The following is a 4,667-nucleotide window of genomic DNA, read 5'->3' as shown; positions in this document are numbered from 1 at the left end:
TTTGGGTACGCGGGCCTCTCACTGTTGTAGCCTCTCCCGCTGCGGAGCACAGGCTCCGGACGCGCAGGCCCAGCGGCCATGGCTCATGGGACCAGCCGCTCCGCGGCACGGGGGATCCTCCCGGACCGGGGCACGAACCCGCGCCCCCTGCATCGGCAGGGGGACTCTCAACCACTGCGCCACCAGGGGAGCCCCACTTGTATTTTTTTTTTATGATATCCTTTAATAAACTGTTAAATGGAAGCGTTGCCCTGAGTTCTGTGAGCCTCTCTAGCAAATCAGACTCAAACCTGGGACCCTCTGATTTGTACCCAAGCTGGACAGAAATTGTGGGTAACCTGGGGCCGTACTACTAGCGATTGGCATCTGAAGTGGGGGGCAGTCTTGTGGGACTGAGCGCTTAACCTGTGGGATCTGATGTCATGTCCAGGTAGATAGTGTCAGAATTAAGTTGTAGGCCAACCAGCTGGTGTCGTGGAGAATTGCTTGGGGTAGGGAAAATCCCCACACATCTGGTGATGAAGTGTCCCAAGTGAAGTGTAGAATTGCTTGGTGTAGGGAAAATCCCCACACATCTGGTGATGAAGTGTCCCAAGTGAAGTGTTCTGTGTGACAGTAAGGGAGACACACAAGGGAAGGAGAACTGGGTATTTTCTCCCATCACAGAGGTCAACTGCCTAAATTGTCTGTGTTTTCAATGAAGCATAAAGAGAGGTTCTCAACTGAAATGCGTGTGGGGAACGCGTGGGAGGTTCGAAGAGATAGAGTCTGAAGTGTCATCCAGGAGAGCAGCGAGCAGGCTTACAAGGGACCTGCAGGAAACCGCGTGTGGTGCTGAGAGACGGGAACATTAAGATAGAACTGGTCAGCCCAGTCGTGTGAGTTCACCCTAGCAACATTCAGAGGACCAGGCACAGAGAGGTCTGGGTCTGAACAGGGCTGGGTTTGCCAGGCCATGAGATGAAGCGAGAAAAGGGCACAGAAGTGGAGGATCCTGAGATGGAAACAGTTTAATTACTGACCGTGGAATTTAGGCTGAGTGAGAAGAAAAATGAAAGATGGGGGAGGGAGTAATATTAGTAAAACCAGTGCTGCATTCAGTGGCTTTGGGATCTTAATGAGGTCAAAGACTTGTCTCAGCGTGTGGGGTACTCAGGGGAGCTGGGAAGTTAGTGGTCAGAGATTACTTGAAATGAAGATTTTAGCAGAGGCGCAGTTACTGGTGATGACAAGTCCAAGGTTGGCGTGCCTGGTGCAAGTGAGGAGATCAGGAGCCTGAGACAGTGTCGGTAGTTCTCAAGCCAAGATAGGGCTGCCTACCTCCTGGGGGCAATGTGTGTGGGGATGCTTAAGGTGGCCATGACTGTGGAGCGGGTAAAATGCTGGTAATTGTTGGACAGAGTGTAGAGATGCCACATGTCTTATAATGGGCGGGACTGTCTAGCACAAAGGATCGTCCTACCCTGATGGCAATAGAGCCTCAGCTGAGAAACGCTGGGCTTGCGGTATTGGATGGGTCACCTGCATGAACGCAGAGTCACTGATGACAGGAAGAAGGTGGAGAGGAAGACAGAGGAGGCGAGGGAGAGCAGAGGAGAGCCATGAGGCAGCAGCTGGTAGAACTCGGTAGCACGGTTGCAGTGGAGCCGGAGGTTTGGAAGCAAAGAAGCATGGGAGATCGAGGGCACATACCCCGAGGGAGAGAGCACCACAGGGGCCGGCTGCGTTTCACATAAAGCAGAGACATCAAGAAGCATTTGAAAAAGTGGAGGCTATTGGGCATTTCCCTGTCACAGACGGGGAGTTCCAGAGGGTACATTGGAAGGGGGGCCAGTAAGGATGAGAGAGAGAGCTGGCCAAATGAGAGCATGCCCAGAGTAGCTGGGGATGAGGATTTGGGCACGGATACTTCTGGTGATCTAAAGTAAAACAGCAGGGATGGCCGCGTGATGGGTGTAGCCTTGGCGGTCTCTCACAGGAAGGTGGATAATCAGTTCAAACTATGGTCCAGAATCCTTAGTGCACGGGTCACGGACTTCTAGGTAACCATTCCTTGAAGTAACTCCAGAGGGTTCAAGTTTACCTGTCACATTTATTAGAGTACTCCTTGAATAATTTATATGGATTTGGTCAAACCCAGGAAGAATTCAGAAAGTCCTACCACACCTCTATTGAATTTTGAAGATTCAGCTACCAGGTCCTTCAGACATTCAGGAGTCCAGGCTGCCTGACAGAGTCACCTCATCCAGGAAATTCTGATTTCTATGGGCAGAGTAGGCTGGAACCATGCAGAATAGAGTCCTATGGGCTAGAGCAGTGCTTCTGAACCCTTAATGTACACGTGAATTGCCTGGAGGTTTTGTTAATATGCTGATTCTGACTCAGTGGGTCTGGACTGGACCCGAGTTCTCCACTGCGGGAAAGCAGTGTACTTAGGTGGAAAGAGTAGAAGCCTTGCAACTGGCTAGGTTCAAATATGGGTTTTCCTTATGCTGTCTGTGCGTTCTTGGGCTACTAACCACTCAACTCCTTTGGCGTAAAGCAGGAATAACGTCATAGGCTGTTGTGATAATTAAATGAATAGCCCAAGGAGCACACAGCAGGGGCACTGTAGGAGGACTTCTCTTTCCCCTTTGTCTTGTTCACAAAACCCACTGCCTTTCCAGACTCAGCATGACACCTTTTCGTATTCGTGGGCATACTGGCCTTCTGTGGTGTGTCAGCTGCCTGCGAGGGCAGCTCTGTGGTGCCCACTCATTGATGCCAGTGGAAGAGGAAGGTACAGGAGTCTTCTTCTATCTTTGATTAGGGCCAAGTTGGCTGCCCTAGCTCCCCTTAGCTTTTCTTTTTTCCGTTTTGTAATCTGAAAATCCCAGTCCCTATTTGGGTGGATAATTACTGGCCACCAAGACTGAGGGTCCTAGGTAGACCGAATGGCTTTTCCTTGTCTAATTTTTTCACTGCCCTGTCCAATGCATATTCCTTTTCCAGTGTGGAATGAGTAGAGCAGGCCTCCCACCCTCCCTCTGTGGAGTCTGGCTTAGTGACTTTGGTAACTTTATCCCTGAGTCCACCTGCCTGCAAGGCTTTAAGGACAGCCTGGTGAGGCCTGTGGCTTCCTCTGCATGGCTGCAGCTTCAGAAGTACCTGAAGGTTGCCCAGGCACTAAATCCCACTAATCACTGGGAGTTAGGGGTGTGAAGGATACAGCCTGGCGGTCAATGGCTCCCCTAACTGAGGCCCACGAAGGCCATGAGTGTTTTGTAGAACCAGGCAATTCTTCCTGAGTGAAGGGGTCCCGGGGTCAGGGAGATCAATGTAGACGGCTCTACGCCACTCCTCAACAGCCCGGGGGTGGTACATTCTTTACTGGGTCCACAAAGCCTTCCCAGTGAGGGCAGGGCTGCAGGGCACAGGTGCGCCCATCTAGCCTTTGGAAATGAATGCCTCCCTCACCGAGTTGGGATTGAGAGGAGGCCCCGCTTAACCTTAGCTTGTCCCTTGGCCTTGACAAGATGAAGTCTTCACACTTCCCAGTGTAGGAACAAGGTATGATCCTCTTTGGGAGGATTTTCCTTTTGTGGAAAGGATCAAAGGGACAAGCTTGAGAGGGCTCAGCAGTTCTCTGGGTTTAGAATCCATAAGGAAATAAGTAGCTGCCTGCCTCTAATCTACCTCTTGGAATGCAGAGCATTGGAGCCACTCATCTTTATTAGCGTGGACTTCTGCACACTTAGAACAAGGTCCGTATCTGGGTGATAAGAACTTCAGGAACAGATAATAATGGGAAAGAAAAAACCATTGTCCCTCAGTGTATTTGGTATCCTTTCTACAGGTAAAACCAGTTGCTTTACCAGATTTGAGTTGGTGATCAACTTGTTATAGTCTATCAAAAACCTATGTAGACTGGGGGAAAAATTCCCCTTCGGCTCCTGTCCTTGAGAACAAATGAGTTGTAGACCATTCCTACTTAGCAGAGAGTGGACAGGCATTGACAGACCACAAATGACCTCCATTATTATTTTTTAAAATTAATTTATTTTTACTTATTTATTTTCGGCTGCGTTGGATCTTCGCTGCTGCACGCGGGCTTCAATAGATGTCGCTCGCGAGCTCTAGAGCACAGGCTCAGTAGTTGTGGTGCTTGGGCTTAGTTGTTCCACGGCATGTGGGATCTTCCCGGACCCGGGCTCAAACCCGTGTCCCCTGCATTGACAGGCAGATTCTTAACCACTGCGCCACCAGGGAAGCCCCTCCATTATTATTATTATTATTATATTATTAATTTTATGGTACGCGGGCCTCTTACTGTTGTGGCCTCTCCCGTTGCGGAGCACAGGCTCCGGACGCGCAGGCTCAGCGGCCATGGCTCACGGGCCCAGCTGCTCCGCGGCATGTGGGATCTTCCCGGACCGGGGCACGAACCCACGTCCCCTGTATCGGCAGGCGAACTCTCAACCACTGCACCACCAGGGAAGCCCTATTTTTTAATACTTAATCCGAGAGGTCTTTTGAGTTTGTGGAAGGAAATATTACTTGGCTAGGTACCAAAAGGCCAATGGAGACGGGGTAAGGGTCAGGTTGGAGGTGCAAAGCAGACTAGGTTTGTAAAAAACAAGGTGCGCAGTCACCCAGGCGCCTGCTTGCTTGATGCTTCTAGATGGGGA

The 4,667-nt window shown here is 50.6% G+C and overlaps 1 pseudogene; it reads right to left on the bottom strand.

Moving 5' to 3' along the window:
- LOC103091555 (prohibitin-like) overlaps nucleotides 1–1,757 on the bottom strand; it is a 5,187-nt pseudogene extending 3,430 nt beyond the window's left edge.
- Between the last annotated feature and the right edge of the window lie 2,910 nt (nucleotides 1,758–4,667).

The sequence above is a fragment of the Lipotes vexillifer genome, unplaced genomic scaffold, assembly GCF_000442215.2.
Source record: "Lipotes vexillifer unplaced genomic scaffold, Lipotes_vexillifer_v1.1 scaffold1591, whole genome shotgun sequence".
Lineage (NCBI taxonomy): Eukaryota > Metazoa > Chordata > Mammalia > Artiodactyla > Lipotidae > Lipotes > Lipotes vexillifer.
This window is presented reverse-complemented; position numbering and strand designations above follow the sequence as displayed.